General features: G+C 45.2%; 1 pseudogene; it reads left to right on the plus strand.

The window, feature by feature from the left end:
* Positions 1–315: 315 nt before the first annotated feature.
* LOC109489298 overlaps positions 316–22,060 on the plus strand; it is a 193,261-nt pseudogene continuing 171,516 nt past the window's right edge.

Below are 22,060 nucleotides of genomic sequence, written 5' to 3' on the forward strand. Positions count from 1 at the left end.
TTTAGCTCACATGTAATTCTGACTGATATACTTTTGATGTGCCTTTCAGGAACCCCCAGGAGGAAAAGCTCTGATCAAGAGGGCCCCATCCTGACCACCTCCAACACTGCCAACAGCATGGAAGCCCAGATCAAAGAACATCTTGTGTGTGGCTTTTCCTTGGCCCACTGAGAGTCCCTGAGGCAAGGGCTGGTAATGCCCTATACCCTGGCGTCCCTGACCAGACCCTGGCACCTCAAAAGCACAGATGCAGACAAGATTCAAACAACCAAATGAGTTGAGGAGGGGAATAAAGTAGAAGGACTGGATTAGACCATGGCCGATGGCTTTGGGCAAGTAAGTGCACGCATTCTCCTGTTGCCATTTTAACAAGACCAGAGTCCTCTCAGAACACTAATTCCTCCCTGGATCACTGCTTCCCAGAGCAATAACATAAATCCCCCTAACATTTCAGGAAAAGGATATTGAGCATGGCAGATCAGTACGGTGTGTGTTTGCCTCCTGGAGTGATAAGGTCACCCATTCAAGACCCACAAGGAAAGGTGTGTGGACAAGGAGAGAGCCACCACATGAAGTGGCCAGGCCTAGTACAGAAAGTGGAGATAATCTTTGAAGAAACAAAGACTAATTGGGGAGAATGGAGCCAGATCCCTCCAGGAAACACCGGCTTGAGGTATCCAGCTGTCATTAACAAATGGAAAAAGTTAAAAACAGGTCAAACTGCATCCTGGGATTGCAGGGACATTAAAAAGGCGAATGCATATATCTGGAAGCCAAAAGAAGCAGGTCTCCAGTCCTGAAACATGGAACTTCAACTGCCTCACCCTGATCAGATGATTTTTCATGTCCATCCGGTCACAGCCTCCTGAATCTAACCTGTACCTAACTTTTCAGACAAAACACCCACATTTCCATCATAACAGAATGTCCTAAAAGCTGATCAAAACTCAACAACATAGGAGGAAACCGACACCTTCCCACCTTGCTGATAGGAACTTACATCACCTTGCCACCTTTTTGGAGAGCAACTGGGCAGTGTCTATCTAGCCCAATCTACAAATGAGCCTTTCATTTGATAATCCCACTTTTAATAATTTATCCAAAAGATACACGCGAACGTGGACAAACGTGGGGATACAGCTTTACTCCTTGCCGCGTCTTCTGTAGTAGCCAAAAACCAAGAACATTTGAAATGTCCAAAAACACGGTTAAAACATGCCCATGGAATAGTCATAAGCCATTAAAATGGGTGAGGCATGTCTGCAGCTACCGTAACAGAACAGATGATCTCCAAAACGTGCTCTTCAATGGGAAAAAAGAGCAAGGGTCAAGATTTACCGTAGCATGCTACCGACTGCCCACGTAAAACCCTAAATTGATGTGTGTTCACACTCCTGTACAGATGCATGTATGAGCACATACATATGCATACTTACATCCATGTGTATTCATGTAGTAGCCCTGAAAGGGTGCATAAAGGCACACAGGATACACACCGTAACGACAGCTGCCTTCTGAGAAGGGAAGGAGACAGGTCCTTTCAACTGTTTTACTTTTTACGATATGATAGATGAGAAATTTAAAAGATTTTTTTTGTAGGTTTCATAAACATGGTAGCCTGCAGAGACCCTTCAAATCTACACATCCAAGCAACCTCCAACCCAGCTAGGGGGTACACCAGGGATCAAGGAACAGTCCTGCAAGAATTCTTTTTTTTTTTTTAACTTGCAGTCATTTGTGTACATAGGATACAAATGTGCACATTATCCGCTATAGTTTTTCTTTCCACTCTAAGGCATATTAACCTTGACACCTCAACACCCCCTTGAGCCACTTCGGCACACCACTGGTTTGCAGTGAAAACTAATTTTCAAATTTGCCCCAGAAAATAGGATTTAGAAGGAAATCCACTCACTTAGGGACAACGTGTTCAAGTCCAACACAAAAGGTTTACCGAAGCAGAACGGTGTGCCCTGAAAATCAGAGAAAGGGCCAATGATGACAATACACTTTCTCGTTGGCAGGTATAGGCGAGTTGTTTGGGGTGCAGCACTGGGGAGGAAACCTTGCCTTGCACCCCCACCTCACCTGACTAAGGCTGCACTTCTGTGCTCCCATCACACCCTCCAGCCTACCGCTGACCTTGCTGTGTTCTCATTGCCTCTTAACACATCTGCCCCTCATTCTAGACCATGGGCAGTTCCGGTTCAGGGGTCACGTCCTCACTCTTCCCCCAGCCCCTCACTCAGGATGTGGCAAACAGAAGAGACGTAATAAACATTTACTAAGTCGACTGCACAGTTTCCGAGCAACACGTGCAGTGTTCACCAAGCAGATCCAGGTGCTCGTAACCTTTCCTACGATACTGACTATTGCTACCCTTTCCTGTTTTAGGTATCCTTTTGTATCTACTTCCGGGGTGAGGAAGGAGGGCTATAAATGCTGGAATGGAATGCATGGGCAGAAGTCGGACTCCTGGTAGCTGTGTTACCTCCGTCTCCCGGAACCAGTTTTGTCATCCACGCAACAGAAATGTTATCACCTACCTCGCCAGTCCAAGGTGAGGAGTGAATGACATCGTGTTGTCGCCTGCCTTGCCCACGGCAGCCACGGGAATGATTTCCATCTTTATCCTCCATGTCCAAAAGGGGGGCCCTTCCAGAGAAGGTCTTCCCTTACCTTGCACCGTCCACATGCTCACCATGCTACCTCGTGCAGCCTGCGTGTTCCACAAATGGGAGAAGATACTCTGGATGCAGCCAGACAGCAGGTGGAAGCCAGGCTGTAGCTGACTGTTTAGCTGAGCGTAGACAGGCAAGTCACCTCGGCGCCGAGCCTCGGTTTCTTTTCCTGTAAAACGGATAGGTTAATGCGAATCTCATGTAGTCTGGTAACCATGAAATGAGATGATACATTTACAGTATGTAAAGCCCGAGCGCCAAGTGTCATGACGTGGTAGCACTTTTATCACCTGTAGTAAAACAGAACACGCTTTGCACACTGGAGCTTTAAGGTATGAACACAGCTCATGCTTGTTTTCTGATTTCTCTTAGGAGTAGAGAGAAGAGGGAGACAGGATGAGGAGATACGTTCTGCTAAGATCTAACTGGGTGAAAGGTAACCCCACAGCAGCCCATCTTTGAGGCCCCATGATCAGCCCCAGGGGAGAAGAGGGCTTTGTCTGAGTAACTACATCATTTTGCCCAACAGCAGTCCAGAAGCACAGCTCCAGTAGGCTACATGGGAAGGTTACACAACTACCCAGGAACCTGGAGAGTCTATTTCCCAATTTATGGATACAGACACTGAGGCTGAATTACTTGACCCGGGAAACTAAAAAAGTGGTTAAGCTCAGCTTTACACCTAGGTCTTCTGGACAATTAGCTCAATGCTCTTTCCATGAAATCATCTGCCTTTGTAAAAAGAGTAACAGTGAACAGAACCTCCCCACATAATAGACATTTCTCAAAGTATAATTTCAAGAAGTTAAAAATATAACCTCCCATACAAATATAGAATGAACACATGCCAACGACTTAACTCATTAATGAAGAAAGCAGCTGGATAGTTCACAGAGCATTTGAGGAAAAGAGATACATATAGACAAGAAACATGCCCAACTAAGCTTGTTACATTTGTTAGGTTGGAATCCTAAGGGCCAATAAGCCTGTAACCTTTGAGGTCCTCTCCATCAGTGGACAGGGATTGTTTGAACCTTGATCCACACATTGCTGTGTAATATCACAGGATCCGGTCCCTAATAAATATACAAAGGTCCATACCCTAGAAATACATAATCCTTGGGTGAGCTAGTTCAACTGCTCTCCAACAGAGCATTGAAGGAACAAGCAGTTATCTTTTTATAAGTCTGAATAATCTTTTAAACATGTTAAATTCACTTACACTGGGAAAGCAGTGTGTTAGCACTTCATGGACATTCATTCACGTGATCCTAACCACAGCCCTAAGAGATAGTTACTGTCATTATCACATCTTTGTAGGTGAGAAAAGTGAGCCACAGATGGATTGGCGGACCTGCCCGCCCAAGGTCAAAGAGCTAGTAAGTGGTGTAGCAGTGATCTGAACTCAGGCTGAGAACATAACCCCCACCCTTCAGTCAAATGGCATTCTGCCTTACCAAGATAGAGTAATGTGACACTCAGCTGTGACAACCGGCATTGTATCTCATTGTTGAACCCCTAGCACCTACCTCAGGGTTCAACAGACGGACAATTACCAGTGTTTGTAGGTTTTGCTTTTCGAACCCAGAGCTGGAACTAGGGAAAGCTAGGACCCACACCATGAACTCCAATGTCAGCATGTGCTGCACACCGAGACTGCTGATGAACTACTAACTCCAGATTTATGCTGAACTACCCAGAAACACACCCACTAAGCGAACAAAGACACGGCCCTGCCCTCACAGAGCTCACTGTCCAAGGAGGAAACAGAGGTGAGCAAGGACTGACGGCAATTAGGACACATACAGGGACTGGGGGAATACGGGGTGCTACGGAGCATAGCTCCATGGGGCTTCGTGGGCTCACGTGACCAGGATCACTGGAGAAGGACACTTGTCCATCTGTCCCTGTTTGGCCCTTAAGAACCATTTCAGGCCAAAGTCAAAGATTAGCCTAGTAGGGGCCTTATATATGTCCTCAGCAACATATCGCAGGGTTTGGGACAATTTTGGAAGGCCATGATGGCAGACGGAGTCTAGAGAATACATAGCATCTTATCAAGATACCCCACAGGACAGGCCATGCTGCATGTTCAAATATAATTTGCTGAGTGCATCCATTTCAATGGAAATGTATGGCTTTGTTTTATAAAGATTAGATGTGACCAATAAAATAACCTATTAGGTAAAAAGACTACTTGAAAACTTCACCTCAAAGCTGAGGAAGTGTAAGTTGGCAGTGAAACGGTCATCTACTCGAGCCAAGTACCCCACGCCTAACTTAGGTCAGACCATAGGGAAACTATCTTTCTCCAGAGGAAGAATGGAAGAGCCATGCTTTTACAAGGCCTGACTCATATCTCCTCCTGAGAAGAGAGCCTCTTACCAGCTATAAAAAAGAGAATGGGATCCGTGGAAGTTGCTGAAGAAAAGTGAGCTCAGCAGGGAAGGAGCCAATGACATATTTTATTCAATTAAAGCTGCTCTCTGTGTAAGTCCTTTTGGGCTTTAGATAACACGGCACGGACCAGGGGACAAGGAGCTCGTGCCAAGTCTTCCTACGATCAGCTGACACGAGGGCAACATTCCTCCCACTCTTCTCCAGGATTTACAGTCTAGAATTCCATGCACCTCTCAAGGCCAGAGGATTCCAAATGTGTCCTATCCCCCTGGTGTTCCTGAGGGCCTAGCACAGTGCCTGGAGCACAGAAGGGATGCCACATGCACTTATCCTCTCTGGGCACATGTCCTCTTAGCCACTCTTGACCTGGCAGGTCCTGTTCTAGAAGATGGGCAGAAAGGAGCTGCATGTCACCCCTCTAAGCTTAAAGAAGAGCTTTGGTTACCTCGTCCTGACAGAAAGTCAATGAGAAGCCATGTGATTTGTGGGGCCTGGCTTTAGCAAGCAGAGATGGATGGCCCAAGGCCAGGCTGGCCTCTGGGGTAAGGTGGCACTGGGCCAGTGAGTTCTTCTGGGAGGGTGATGTGGGCAAAGCTCGGCAATTTTTAATACAGCTCTGAGCCCTTTCTGAAGGGAATTTACTTCCAAGCTTTGATCTTAGGTCTTTGTAGCTGAGGCCTGCATCTTTCAATAGTGAGAACTCCACGTTGGCTTCTGAGAGGGGGTAGGATAGGATTGAAGGTTGGTTTTTTTGTGGGGTTTTTTTTTTAAGTTCTTGAAGTTTAAGCTAGAGACCCCTAATTCTCAGGGCATGCTCATGCAACACTGATTAAAATAGCTAAAGTGTGCAGAGATCTATAAAACCCAAACTGGGGTTTCCAACAAGGTGTATTTACCACTTCGAAATAGTCTATTTCCAATGTGCGTATGGTAATGGGACGGGGTTTAGGTTTCCAGGTTCCAGAATTTTAAGTTAAATGCCAAAACACCATCTAGGCCAGAGGTTGACACCTGTTTTTGTAATAAAGTTTTACTGGAACACAGCCACGCTGCTCTCTTTCGTGGCTCTCTTTGGCTGTTTTACACTGCAATAACAGAACTGAGTACTGAGACAGCGTGACCCGCAAAACCTCAAATAATCACTACCTGGCCCTTCACAGGAAAATGGTGCCAACCTCCTGTCTGGGCTTTCCACACATCCTGCCTTCTTTCCAGGTGAACAACAAGGGAAATTTCCTTGGCACTCTAGTTTATAAACTTGAACGGACTTCTCTGCCTGTGATAAAGACCGTGTCCTCAGCACTATATCCATGATCATTTTTTTTTTTTAAAGATTTTATTTATTTATTTGACAGAGACAGAGACAGCCAGCGAGAGAGAGAACACAAGCAGGGGGAATGGGAGAGGAAGAAGCAGGCTCACAGCAGAGGAGCCTGATGTGGGGCTCGATCCCATAACGCCGGGATCACGCCCTGAGCCGAAGGCAGATGCTTAACCGCTGTGCCACCCAGGCGCCCCTTATCCATGATCATTTTTAACCAACCAATGCATTTTGATTATCCCCCTCACTCCTATGCCTATGGCAGCCTCTGAGCTTTTTGCCCCAAAGCAGGAAAAATCTTTGCCAGTCTTCAGCAAGACAGTGACCAGGCTTGGAGACCAGGCTGTCTGGAGGGGATTTTCTAAATTCTTTCAAATTCTTCCAAATCCCCATTTAACATAACAGGAGTCAGGCCACTGCTTCGCTGAATAGTGGTCAGACTTGACACCTGATGGCCAATTATACCCAAATAAAGCAATCACACTTTTCCAGCACTGGAGGGACTTTGAAGCCCTGGCTAAAAGCAAACTACACCGAGGCCCCTCGGTCAGTGACTTTTTAGAACATATTTTCTGATTAATGCTGGCTCCCTATGCTGCCACTGCATCAATTTCCACAATCCTAGGCTAAAGGCTCATCTTCTGGTCTGTGCTCAGTTACTACCCATGGCCAGAAGTCATAAGTGGATGCAATTCACAAAGGGTAATGGAGGAAGTGGTGGTTAAAAAAAAAAAATCATCAAATCGGGGCACCTGGACGGCTCAGTCAGTTAAGTGTCCGACTCTTGATTTCAGCTCAGGTCCTGACCTCAGGGTAGTGAGATTGAGCCCCGCATCAGGCTCCGTGCTGGGTGTAGAGCCTGCTTGGGATTCTCTCTCTCTCTCCCCCACCCCCGGCCCCAAACACATGTTCCCTTGCTCACTCTCGCTCTCTAAAAGAAAAAAAAAATTCTTAGAAAACAAAACATCAAATCCATACACACACACACACACACACACACACACACACAAAACCAACTTACCTCCTAGTAAACTTATGACCAGTTCATTTGTTCTTTGATTCACTTGTTCATTTATTCATTCAAAAGGTATTTAATAAGCACCTACAACACATCGAGCATTGACCTAAATTCTGGGCATACAGAAATTAACACGAGAGAATGGTTCCATCTCCTGGGCTTATGTTCCAACATGAGGACCGATAAGCAAGTGAATGAGTGAACATGACAACTGTCATCACTGCTGTGAAGGAAACCACCAGGTTGAAATTAGAGGGAACCTACCTGGAATGCTCACTGACTGGAACAGTTCCTGGTACATAGACTATGGACCACTTTTTTTTTTTAATATTGACTACAAACCAATTGTTTAAAATGCTATATTTGCAGTCACTTCTATGTGGGCAACTCAGGGCAACTTCAGTTTGTAGAACAGGAATAACAGGAAGAGAGGAAAGGCCTGGAAAGCACTCCTTGCCTCTAATAAGATGATGATGGACAAAACATTCTCCTTCAAGAGATTTTTTAAGTTTTTTTAAGATTTATTTAATTATTTTAGAGAAAGCACGAGTGCGAGGAGCAGAGGGAGGAAGAGAGAGAATCTCAAGCAGGCTCCACACTCAGCCGGGCTCGATCTCGCAACCCCGAGATCACAACCTGAGCCGAAACCAAGAGTCAGATGCTCAACTGACTGCACCAGCCAGGCACCTCCTCCTTCAAGGGCATTTTAAGGACACGGCATGTACTTTACAAAGATGTCTGTCAGCAAGCTCACCTGGAAATCAGAGCCAAACTCAGTGGTTAAGAGAACAAAATCAAGTCATGTCCTGAGCCCAAGACCAGACTGATACATATTCATTACAGAACGTCAAGGCCTTCACTTGTCCAAGGCTCAGTGCCTCTTCAAGCTTGGTAGAAAAATAGTATCCTCCTCTTACTATTATTCAGAGGATTCAATGAAATAACATTATGAAAACCACTTAGCGATGAACCCCACATGTCATGTGCATTCAATAAATGCTATGGTCCCTCGGCCTCTGTGTGCCTGTCTCCTTATCCACGTTAGGACGATAACAAATGATACCCACCTCCTGGGGGTGTTAAGAAGATTAAATGAACATAAAGCACCTACAATAATAAGCGCTCAGTGTTGGCTCGTATCTACTAACCTGACTCTCTTGCTGGAACAATGGAAGTAAATTCATCCCTTTTTATTTTTTTTTAAAGATTTTATTTATTTACTTAACAGAGAGAGAGCGCGCAAGCAGGGGGAGTGGCAGGCAGAAGGAGAGGGAGAAGCAGACTCCCCGCTGAGCAGGGAGCTGGACGCGGGCTTGATGCCAGGACCCTGGGATCACGACCTGAGCTGAAGGCAGGCGTTTAACCGACTGAGCCACCCAGGCACCCCGCTCATCCCTTTTTAAATAGGGAAGTAAGGAATTTGAGCCCCGGATGTCTGAGCACATTCTGTATAGCAATCGGATTAACGAAGTCAGACGCACCGAGACCAGTGCTTTCCTTGGTAGAATGCATTCATTTGTGATGAAGTGGGGAAGTCAGCATTACTCTAAGTATCTCGGAGTTTGGATGCCTGGTGCGCACTTGCATCTCCTCTGAGGTCATTTTTCCCACTTTCCTTTCCGGGTGACCCTCTTCCCTGCTTTACTATACCGTCTCCTCAGTTGCTATTATTGCCAAGGGCCAAGATTGGAATCACCACTGTGTTTCATTTCTTCACTCTGGAAGTTCATTTCTATAATAGACTGGAAGTTTCTTGGGGGCCGGGGCCATACTGGTTTAGATCCTGCTGTGTCCCCAATTCTGATGGGGTGCCTTGGGGGGGCGGTTGGGCCATGTATGTATCAGAGATGCAAAATTACAGGGATGCAGAGAAGCAGAAGAAATAGGTGGTGAGTGGCTAAGGGGTCTCTGCCCAGCATGAGCTCTCCTCCTCCCCACCTTCTGATGGGGGTATAGACATGACCCAGATACCACCGATCCTGGTACAGGGATGGGCAGATGATTTCAGCTGAGCCAATTAGTCCTTCCACCAGTTTTTCTGGCTAGAGCTGATAGTAAAGTTCCCCCCACCCCCCAGCTGCAAGTTATGAGAATAAGGGGCCAGAACTATCTGAGGGCACACTGTCTCCTGCATGAGGAAGAATATCTTTTATCTGGAATAGAAGCAAGATGATGACACACAAAAGATATTAAAGGAGAAATAAGAACTTAGAGCTCTTATCCCCATATCTAGTCACCAAGGTCCCTCTACACCTGTCACTTCCACAATTTATCTCAATGAAAAAAAGAGAACTCAACAGTAGTTAAGAGTAGTAAAAACAGATTTTATTCAGAACTATTACAATAGGGGATGAGAGACCCCAACATAGAACTGGGCTTGTTTCTAAATAAAGCATGGACAAGCAGGAATTTACAGCCAACAAGGAGGGTGGAGGTCACTGGATGGAAAAATACCAAGAGAAAACATCACGGGTAGGAGCATCTAGCTAAATCAACCTAACAGGATCTTTACTCAAGACAGGCCAGGATGAGCAGAGATCACCTGGAGGATGACAGAGGTCAGGAACCCCATTAGATATTGGGAGTGATCCAATATTGAGGATGGGGGCTCTTGCTAAACTTACTTAGGTTTTCTATGAACACTGGATTTTACAAGGAAGTCCACAGACAGGCCTAGGACAAGGTAAAGGAGCCCAACTAAATCTTGGTCAAGCAGAGAATCTTTGTTACATTGGCCAAAACATTCCCCTTTCCCTAAACTAGCCCAAGTTGCCTTCCCTTCCTTCATATCCAAAAGTCTAAAAATGACCGTCAAGCTCATTGATGACAATAAACATGACAACTACCACTTGTTGACGGCTTACTCTCTATCACTCTACATGAAATATCTTTCCTGCATCGTTTCATTAAATGCTCTATGGAGTAAATACTAGTAGTATCCCCTTTCTACACAGGGGAAATAAGCACAGAGGTATCGAGTAATTTGCTCAAGCTCAGAAGGGGGCAGGACGGAGATCCAAACTGTATCTAACATCAGAGCCTAACAGACACAGACCAATGCCTGTGGGTCTTCAAGTAGAGTTTCCTAGACGACCTGCATTAGAAGACTTCCAGTGCTTATGTGAAATGCAGACCACCAGACGCCTCCATCATTAAACCTCAATGTGGGGATAAAAACTACAGTTCAGTAAGTTTGCTGGGGGCGTACCAGAAAAGACACAAGAATGTATTTTCTGGCTAATACACCCTCGCCATTACACTCACTATTCACCAAAATAAATCTGTCCAGTGAGTGGTACTATTATTTCAGTCCCTCACAGAAGGGGCCATATGAAGAATAAAGAGAAAGAAGGGCAATAGGATGAATGGACAAGAATCAAGAGACCATCTTCCCGAGTCTTACCCTCCGCTGCATACCCAGCTGGAGGCACAGACTTCTAAAAGCAAATCACAGGGAAACAAGTTCAGCGACTTGGCTTGCGGAACATGATTTATAATTCCCCCCCTTGTCTACGCTGTGCATGGCTTAGGACCCCAAGGAGATAAAATAAAGAACTATGTAAAGACGGCTTAACCAACAATTTCAGACAGATCCTCTGAACGCACTTAGAGCTCCAAAAAGAATCAGGTTAGATATAATAACAAGAATTTATTAAGTGCAGGCTCAATTCTGCCTTAGCCACTTTTTCTCTGAATTGCTTTGCTTTCTCTCATTCTGGAAAGACATTTTCATTTTATTCTCACATTTGAGTTTGTTTGGGGTTTTTTTTCCCCTAGAAGTAATGCTTTCTGGCTGCTCCATCTGTTTTATTTATTATACTTCACCCCCCATTAAGTTTCTCCCCGGAAAGTTTTTATCTCTATGTTGCAGATTCACCTCTCCTGTGACCCGCCACTAGGCGATGATGGGCAGCTGTCCTCATTATTTCGTTACTCTGCACCAGCAAGCACGGCGTTTCCACAGAAAGGGAGAAGGGGAATAATGACTACGCACACTGAAGTTCGGTAGCCGGCTCACAGGAGCCACAACAGGAGATCTTGTTGGGTTTACAGTTCTATCCCTGACCTAATCATTTTTGTTGTTACTGTTGTTAAGAGATCCAGAATCCATTTTCTGCCATTGCTGTGGCCCCTAAAGTCAGCCCAGTGGAAACAAACCCATTGAACTCAAAAAACTCTAGGGATTTCAACAGGGTACATGGTAGCCAAACTCACTAGAGGAATAATCTCACAGATTTTTCCAAGTCCCAACATTATACGGTCTCTCCTGATGGCCTCCAAACCTCGCTGCTGCCACCCCAACCAATCTCCATGGCAACCCACTCGAGGAAGAGGAAGACATTTTCTCCTATGTGATATGTTTGGGGTCTTGCTCATCACATGTTATTTCATGATTTACATCACCACCAAATAGGCTTTATACCAAACTCTGATTTATACCAGGCACCCAAACACAAATATTTAAAACCCTAAATAACCCCATTTATTATCTCTTATAAGGTATGCTACCCCCAAGCCCACAGACTTGGGCAGAGATATCTCGAGACACTCAGGAACAGGGGCACCTGGGTGGCTCAGTCAGTTAAGCATCTGCCTTTGGCTCAGGTCATGATCCCAGGGCCCTGGGATCGAGCCCCACACTGGGCTCCCTGCTTGGCAGGGAGCCTGCTTCTGCCCCTCCCTCTGCTTGCTGCTCCCCCTGCTTGTGCTCTCTCGCGCTCTGTCAAATAAATAAATAAAAAATCTTAAAAAATATATATATATAAAAATTTTTAAAAACACACTCAGGAACGAGAAGAAAGCCATTTTGCACCTGTATGGCCCCTCAAGGCTATTTTGCCTTGAGTAAATGGGGTCAGACAAGTAGAGAATGGTGGGCTAGGAGGAATTAGGAACGTGTCTTCCTGTTTCTCTCCAATTCTATTTGAATATTAAATCTCTGAAATACCGACTTATTACCCTGCAACTCCTCTTCCTGACTGGGACTCCTAAAGTAACAAATGGAGCAAGAAACAATGTTCCGTCATTGTTTTCACTGCCAATAATAAGTGCGAATCACCTCCCCTCGACCAAAACTACCTGGCCATTTTGCTGACATGAATTTGATAAGGGTCTTTGCGCGGTGACAGGTAATAATAGGAAAACTCTGCCTAGCCCTGCAACAGGCAGGTGTCATGCTGCCTGCTAATGACCCGGCGTCTTTTACCCTCCTGGACCTCGGGACTACATTCCCCACGTCCACGACACAGAACTCACAGCCTCTCTCAACAGAACATGTACAGTCCACTCTTGATACAATCAGAGACGGACAGTAGACCTGGATCTTGCTTGGGCAAAGCTTCTTTCTCAGGCTAGATCTGGCTCTCTTTTCTATATGGGGAAACTGGAGTATCTTTCCGAAGGGGAGGTCTCTTGTGCCTGGCAAGTTATCAATGCAACTTTGAACTACTTTAGTGGCCCGCATGTCTCTGTTCTGTGATAGGTCCCACATTCTCCTTTCATCCTATCACCCTGGTCAATAGGTAAGCGTAAGTTCTCATTGGTTGGAACATCCATCTACATAATTATTCTTCTATCCCTGCAACATACAATGCAGTACTTCCCACACTTTTTAACATCATAGCACACCTAGATGGTTTTATTTCATACTAAATAGATGAAGCTACTGTAGGTGGGAGGAGACTGGTCCTGGCACTCTGGCAATCCCTACCCCTGCCTGGACTCCCCCCAAAGGCTGAGCAATCAGTAACTCAACACACCTGTAACTCATCAGGATACATCAATGCCAAGGCATCGGGTTGAGCACGGGGTGTGAGCAGGGAGTCTGAGCTATTGTACTTGAACCAACACTAGGCCAAACCATGGGGACACAGAATTAACAACCCTGGTCCTGGCCCTCATGGAGTTTACAGCCAGATAAAGACAAACAACGACTAAATTATTTCAAAAGTAACAAGTGCTACACAAAAGGGAAATCATGGGGGTGGCTCAAGCACTTTAACAGGAAAGCCACCTAACCTGAGAAGCCTGGTAGAGCTCAGGGAACTCTGGAAGTGATCCAGTACAACTGGGTGAGGATTTAGCACTGCGAGAAGGCGAGAAAGAGACTGAGAGAGAGGACCCTCCACAAAGGATTAGCTGGACTCCTTCATTCTCCCTCTTTTGGAAATAGTCCTATCCGACTCCTAACTCTCTCTGAGATCATTAACCACTGCACTATTGTTGCATATAGAAGATACTTCCCAGAGATAAGAACTTGCCAAATACTTTACATTTCCTTCACATTTACAAGTCATTCACACATTGTCTGTTACAAAAAAAACAAAAAAACAAAACAAAACGCACCACTTTCTTTTGAAAGCTACGAAATAATGACAAGTGGACTAACGATGCTTACCATTTACCGAGAGCTCAATACAGGCAACCCGCTGCGCTGAGGACATTTACACGAACTGTTATCTTTTGACTCCCCACAAGAATTTTATATAGCTACTGTGTGTTTCCCCAGTTGCAGAAAGGAAAACAGAGAATAAGACAAAAAGTCCCTCACCCAAGGTCATAAGTGGTGGAGCTCCAAGGGGAAGCAAGCAGCAGGAAGTTAGAGCCGCTCCTTACCCCATCCAGCAACACTGCCTCCATCCCAAAGAGACCAGAAAAACTCAAGACTACGAAAGGACTTGATAGCCAACAGGAACATTCATTTTCCAGCAAGGATATTCATGTGCTGAATACTCAGGACCACAGCACTTGCTTCTCTGGATCCAAAGCCAGAGCTAAGGCTTGGGGCAACTGCGGGAAGGTAGCCTCGCATTTTGAAAGGTAAACTGATACTTGCTTTCTATGTGCAGAGTATTAAATGGATACAGAAATGCAGGGAGCAACGTACAAAATCAGGTAGAACCTTGTAATCACTAACTTGCTGTTTGGAAGTGACCCCTGAGAAAAGGCAGACATACCTGCTTGGGTTCTGTGGCCGCATTGACTCCAGCGTCTGAGACTGGGGCTTTTATAATGGGATTATTCACACCTGTTCCGGAACTCCAGCATGATCAGAATCCCCTGGAGGGCTTCCTGAAACACAGATTGCTGGGCCCCACCCCCAGAGCTTCCAATTTCTAGGTCAGAGCGTGGTCTGAGAATTTGCATTTCTAACAAGCCCCCAGGTGATGATGATAATGCTGGTCCCGGGCCACACCTTGCTCGGGCCTCAGGAGAAGAAGTTCCTTGCTCAGGATCCCACTGCCGGTTCTTGATGCAGCCCGAAGTCTTTCCTCTCCAAGCGTGTGGTGGCTCTATTATTTCTCTTCTCTTTTCCCCATCTAATTTTTTTGATAGATTGTTTTTCCTTCATAACAACAAAAGGCTTGTCCATCACTACAATAAATCTGTGGGGTTAGGAAGTGATTACGTTGAAAAATAGAGCAGGACCATGCTTCTGCAATAAACTATCTTGAAGTCAAACTTAAATCCTTAGTTTTCTCCTCATATTTAACAAGCACCCACATGCATTCTACTTTGCCCAAGGTCAACACCAAGGAACTTCAGGAAAATCCTCCAGTGGAGCGCCTGCGTGACTCAGGTCAGTTGAAAGTCTGCCTTCAGCTCAGGTCATGATCTCAGGTCCTGGGATCGAGCCCCGTGTCAGGCTCAGTGGGGAGTCTGCTTCTCCCTTACCCTCTACCCCTCTCTCCGACCTCACGCGGGTTCTCTCTCTCTCTCAAATAAATAAATAAAATCTCCAAAAAATCATCCTCCGGTTTGGAATCAGGCATCCCACTTTTCCCTGCAAACCTTAAGACTCCTATCGTTGCTTCTCTGTGGCGTTTGCACAGGCAGTGTGTCAGAGAAAACAAGAGCCCAGGCCCAGTACCGGCTTTGCCTTGCGCGGTCAGTCCCCTCTTCTGGCCTTGGGGCTTTTTCACTTCTAAAAGAGAGCCTAGCCTCTCAGGTCCCAATCCAGTTCCAACTTTGTACAGAGCTGAGCAGAAGCAGCATGCCTGAATGACAATGAATGCTGTTTACATAGCGCGCCATAGAACACATGTAACTTAACCACTGGGAAAGAAACATACAAGCCTGGCGGAACACTGTTGCGGTGATGGGAGTGAATAGAGGGCAGTAAGAGAGGTGGAGAGCTCATTTGAGGCTTGAGCTGGGGCCAAAAAGAGGGGAACAAATGAGTGGACACATTCACAGTGATTCATTCTGTTTATCCTACTTCCCCTTTCCCTCCAGTGAATACACAGATCCATGACACATATAAGGATTTTTTGAGACCACTTTATTTATAATGATTTCTCATTTATGCTTGGCAAAGAGACCAGAGAGGCAAAGCATGCTTGAGCATTTTTCCAAGACGAGAAGATGCTGTGGAGGGGCACGATGTATTGCTCATTAAAGGAAAACCCACTCCCTGTGTAGCAGCAAAACATATGCCAACCAGAAACATGATTAAGCCAAATTTGCTCCCATTTAGGTGAAAGGATGAAACCGTCAGATGTCTACAGCGCTATCATTGCAGAGTTAACACCTGTCAAGGAAAAAAGGAAAGTATCTTAGGTGCATAATCTGTCTGAGAGTCAAGGTCAGAAGTGAGCGGGTCCTTCTTATTTTATTCATTTTTCCACAGGTACAAAAAGATTACATCTAGCAGATGGAGGCTTTTAGCATAAAAAAAGCTCCTGTGGCTGCATTTACTTGCAACAACAAGAAATATATGGCTACAGACAGCCATCTGTTTCTTAACTTTAAGGTGGAGGGCAAAGAAAGTTTTTCTACTTTAGTTTTTGGATTTACTAAATAATGATTATTATTGTTAAACACAGATATCATTAACAACTCCCATACTGCATTGTTTGTCGTCTCAGATCTTGCATACTGCCTGAGGGTTTTTGCCAAAATGATAATACCGGGTGTCAACATACAGAGCTCAATAACACTTTTGTGTTTTAAGTGACCATGTTAGCAAATTAGCACCTGAGCACCCATTCCTGTTGAGAGCTCAGTTCGCATTAGTGCATTCTTCTTTGCTCTGAGTGATTTATTCACACAGACATGGGGCGGTTCCTGCAATTATGGGACATGAAAAGCTGATGGGATTTACCACGTTTATCCTGAGACTTCCAAATAAGCCCAAGGTGATCAAGAATAGAAAGTTAAGGCCGGACACCAACAAGAGATGTGTGCCTCGTGACTAATTGAGAACTTCTATGTGGAGACACTGCAGAAATTAAGGGGCCCGGATGTTCACGCCTGGCTCCTGAAAGGCAGTCGGGGCTGCTGTGAGGATGGTGCTTGGAACCTGTTCTGGTGGGAGGAACAGCACAGGGAAGACGCAGAGCTTGAGGGAATGGGAAAAGGACCAACGCCCCAACCAAAGGGATGACCTGTCATGCTACTCAGAGCGGAAGAACTCAAGCCAACCAAACACCAGGGGTGAAAAAAGCTCCATTCTGGTCCCGCTCCTAATTTCTTGTGCCAATTTGTCACGGTGCACCGAGAAGCAAAGAGTTCCTTCAGCCAATCATTTCCTCCATGGGACACTTCGAAGTGGAAGGGTATTAAGGAGGGCACATATTGCACGGAGCGCTGGGTGTTATACGCAAACAATGAATCATGGAACACTACATCAAAAACTAAGGATGTACTGTATGGTGACTAACATCATAATAAAAAAAAAAGTGGAAAGCCTGGTACAGCAAAACAGAACAAACGTAAGTGTTGTGAAAAAGATCTGTGCCGCGAACCTAAGGGACAGCAAGCAAAACCCAAAATAATACAATTTAGCTAGTTAGATGCTGTCTGGAGTTTCCCCAATGCCAATTTTGGAAGTTAGGCTACAAAGCGTTCTCAGAAAATCCAAGAGTAGGGATTCCCAAAATAGATTCCCAGGCTTCTTTCCCCCAACAGAGAATGGCAAGATGGATATAGCCCCCAAACACTCTTTGCAATCATCAAACTCTTCCTAGTGTTGTCACTGGAAGGGGCTGGGTTTGGAACATGGGCAATGCAAATAAATTAAAACAGATTTGTCTTATTTCTCTGATATAGGTCTGCAAATCCATAATCTCACGTTAAGAAACTGAAGTATCCAGATAGCAGGGTTTTGTCTCCTGAACCAAACTGACAGATGCAAAAGACAACATTTCCTGCTTTTCGGAGGTATGATTCATCCCGCCTGCTGCAAGCTGGACACATCTTAACATACTGTCATCTCTTTACATTCAATATTAGGACAAGGTGTTTAAACAAACTGTGTACCAGAAACTAAAGATTTGAATTTATTACTGACTCAGAGGAAGGTCATTATAGGCTTTTGCAACTAACAATAGTACCAGCAGTCCTGCACGGGAACTGATGGGAGGCTCACTACTTTTCCCTGCTAACCTGTGCCACTGATGGCCAGCCCTGCTTACCACAGCTTGCTTCTCCCATGGGGCCAAAAGACCTGGCCTCCTGTAACTTCAGAGAAGCAAGCCTGACTCACTATAAGTAAACTTGGAGCTCCATAAATCAATAGTTTTCACAGGCTAATCCTTTCTATCAACGTTTATAACACGGTTATGTCTATGCTGAACTTCTTTCACAAAACGATGACTTATGCTGGCCTTTAACACCACTTTATGCAAAGCAACAGTGGGCCTTTAATTCCTAAAAGCAAAAAGATCGGTGTGGGGAGTGGCATTTTGTTGATGCTTAGCATCTGGGGGTATTCTGGGAACCAATATTTTGAGGTTCTGAAACCGTGCTGTTTCATACGGTAGCCACTAGTGATGTGTGGCTGTTTTAATTTACATTAATTAAAATGGAATAAAGTTAAATATTCAGTTCTTTAGTGGTGCATGCCATACTTCAGATCCCCAGAGCCATGGCTACTGGCTACCATATTAAACAGCATAGCACAGAACATTTCCTCAATTTCAAAATTTCTTTTAGACAGAGCTGCTCCTTAAGTTCACATTGGAAGGGGTCTAGTTCTATAAGCCATTTCAGCTAGAACTTTCTGTGTAAAATTCCGAACAGAGCCTAAAAATAAAATTTGTGGAAGGGGAAGCTAAGATGTGTAAGGTCTTCTGAGAGCAGTTTAGCAAAGTGGTTAAAATCCCAGGCTTCAGAGTTTGACATTCATTCAAAACCGACTACCTTCTACCTGCTGCTCTGAAATAGGAGCATGTCACCTCATGTCTAAGCCTCGATTCCTCGCTGTCCATGGCCTATCCACATGCTCTCCCCACTTCCTTCTTCCCTAGTAACAGACTCCAATATATTCCAGTAGTTGACAGAGATTGCTTGGTTTCAGAAGGGTGGATCCCACCACAGATCTAGGAGGCGCGGTTCTGTAATAGTAGGATGTTAAGGGAACTCTTCTGGGGAGGAATTTCCTTTCCAAAGAAAAAGACAACACCTTGTGAGGAGCAGAACTTTGACTCTTCCATCTCTTTCTTGCCTGCTGTGTGGACATAATGCCTGGAGCTACAGCAGCCATCTTGCAGCCATGAGGTATCAGGCATGATGATAAAAGCCAGCATACTAAGGGTGGAAGGACAGAAGGCTGGAGAAAACTTGGGCTCTGAATGGCATCATCGAACAGCCATATGATTCTTCACTGGTTTAAGTGAGAAAAATAAACCCCTATATTTAAGCTTCCGTAAGTTTTGTTTACTATTACTGACACCCAAAAGCACTCTAAACCGAGATTTCATCTTCTTCCATCAGTTAGTATTAAGTTTGGCAGTGTTGGCCAAAATGCCCCAAATAATGAAAGTTTTAAAGACAGAAGTTTATCTCTCTCAGGTGAAAGATATCTGAAGTAGACAGTCAAGGAAGGTACACCTCCATGGTCACCAGAGCCCACCAGGGTCCACCATCCCACCATTCTAGCATTTTGCTTCCATCCTCAAACTCGACTCATGTTCCAAGATGACTCCTGGATGCTGGCCATCACAAAGGCATTCCAGGCTGCAGGAAAGAGGAAAGGAGAAGGACAAATGGCATTTCTTCCACATGAGTTAGCTCTACTTAAGCAGCCAGTCTTAGAGGTTCCACACAGCACTCCAACTTATAGCTCATCTGTCAGAACAGTCACATGGTTCTGGTTGCAAAGCAACCTGGGAATGTAGTCTTTCCACTGGGAGTCATTACCATTCCAACAAAATCAGAGTCCACTGTAAGGAAGAAGAAGGTGACTCTCAGGTGACAAATACTGTAAGATAAAAGGAGCTAATATAAATAAAATGTTTGGTGCCATGCCTGATATATAGTAAACCCTGAATAAAAGGTGAGAGTGGCGTAGGAAGAGAATAAAAATTCTTCTCTTCACTTTTGAGTTATTATGTAACTGGTTGGTCTTTGTGGCATTAATACAGTGTTCCCCAAACCCTAGTCATTAGTATTCCATCTTTGTGAATTTCCTATATTGGTACACTACCTGTGTTATTATTTAAAATTTTCTTTAAATCAACTCGACTTTTACTTCAAGTGTACTGTTCCCATAAATAGGAAATCAAGTAAAAATTATTACAATTAAAATTAAAATATTCATTTTGGGTAGGACCTAAAACCATCTGATATGCCACATTTTAGAAAACATTTCCCTGTTGAATGCCCTGGAGTAAATGACTTTTGTGATTGATTACCTCAGGTTGTCTCTGGTCATTAATCAATCTCTGCTGCCATTTATTTGCTTCATCTAACACTGTATGATGGAGATGATTCTTTAAATATCTTTAGTAATTAGCCAAACTGGCATTTTCTTTAGGTTCAACCAACCTTTAATGAGAATTGATGGCAAGAAGGATGTGGTTATGGGACTTTCCAGAAAGCTGACACCTTCCACAGCTTTCTATTTTCTTTTTCAAGGTCTAGACAGAATCGTATGGAGAACTAATTATTAAACACATTGTCAACTTCGACTACGTCTTCCATTTCTTTTCTTTTCTTTTTGTCTCTGATTTTTCTCTATGTAACTTTCCTCACCAAACTCCCTGACAGGACATTTAGTGTCCTCCATGAAGTCTCCCTGCCATCCCCGCACACCCCAAAGTTCTATTCCCCACGGTCAGAGCAGTTCTGGCACGTTCAAGTTGCTGTTGGCATCATGGTTCCCTCAGATGTAACCTGGCAACTTTGCCTCCTGCCCCCTTTAACCGCTAAGACTGTCACAAGGATAAAATAAGACCGTTTTGTGAAAGTTGTTGGCAAAGTGAGAAGTGCTACACAACAAAAAATGGTGCCACTGAAGTCAGCTGCCTTCACACTGAAGTGATTCTGAGGATGGACTCCACACCCAGAGGGCTTGGCTCGCCAGCGTTCATATGCTGTATGACCTTGGGGGGGTACTGTACCTCTCTGCGTCTCCCTTTCTTCCTCTGTCAAAAAAGGACAGCACACAATACCACACGGGGTGGTGTGAAGATTCTGTGGGTTAATACTGATAAAGCAGCTAGAACACCTGACACATAGTAAGCTCTCAAAACATGTGAGTTATTATTATTACCATCTGCGAACAGCAAGTTCTGGATTCAGGCAAAGGTGGTTTCAAATCCCAGCCCCCATGACTCATTAGTGATACACGGCTAGGTCACGTTGTTCTCCCATGTGCCAAGGAAATGGCATTTCTTTATCCGTCTCCCTAACAGACCTGCTCTTTCACACAAGGACGAGCACAAGACCTGGGGAGTGGGTAATAAGCAAACAAAGGACAAACCCTAGATACCGTCTACTCCAGCAAACCTACACACACACAGTACTGGAAAATCCGTCAGGTGAGGTTCACTCACTTTCAGTATGAATTTTCTACCATAGATGTTCTCTCCCTCCCAAGATGCTGACCAGGAATATGGGAGGTGGATTTATGTAAACTTGGAGAAGCAAGTGCTTCCTGAAATTGTGTGACCTAGGCACCTTGCAGCCATCACTCTAGCCCCAGCCCTGGGGCAAGAGCACCCTGGTCTCATGCTGACTCTGGGTATGAGCCAGCTGCTTTGGGACCTCATAGTTGTTACCAGTTCTGTCCCTTGAGTGTTCTGCTCCTGCTGAAATCAGTGCCTGATGCATCCATGTCTGGTCTCTGTCAGTGACAACCAAGAGAGATTCTCACTCCAGCTCTCGCTAAAGCAGCTGAGTCCCACTCACATCTTCCATCCAGAACCCAGAAGTGGGCAGTCCATCTACATCCTCCATCACATGGGCTGAAGCCCCCCAGACCACTGACAACACGGTGCACTCTTGGGAGTATGCAGGAATGCCAGGGGTCCCTCCACACCACAAGGACACTGAAGGTGACTTAGAAAGCCATACTTGGCCTTCTCTCTGCCTAACCACACTGGGTTACTAAGCTTCCCTTGATACGGCTGTCCCCCGGGTTGGAGCAGAGCATCCTGGAGGCAATCTCTGCCCAGAGCCCCAAATGCCCCTTGAGTCCAGGGCCCCTGACCTGGTCACCTCCTCAACTAACCCCACCATCCCCACTCTGTCCAACCCAAAGTCCACAGTGGAGAGATCAGGGCCCCACATGCCCAGCCCTGCTCTCTTGCCACTTCTCCTCACAAAGTCCCTGGCCATAGGAGCAGGATCCTAGGGTTCCCACCATCACACTTTGCCATACCCTCATCCCAACCCGGGGCAGGACGCCAAACAACT

Source organism: Ailuropoda melanoleuca, chromosome 3 (genome assembly GCF_002007445.2).
Source record: "Ailuropoda melanoleuca isolate Jingjing chromosome 3, ASM200744v2, whole genome shotgun sequence".
NCBI lineage: Eukaryota > Metazoa > Chordata > Mammalia > Carnivora > Ursidae > Ailuropoda > Ailuropoda melanoleuca.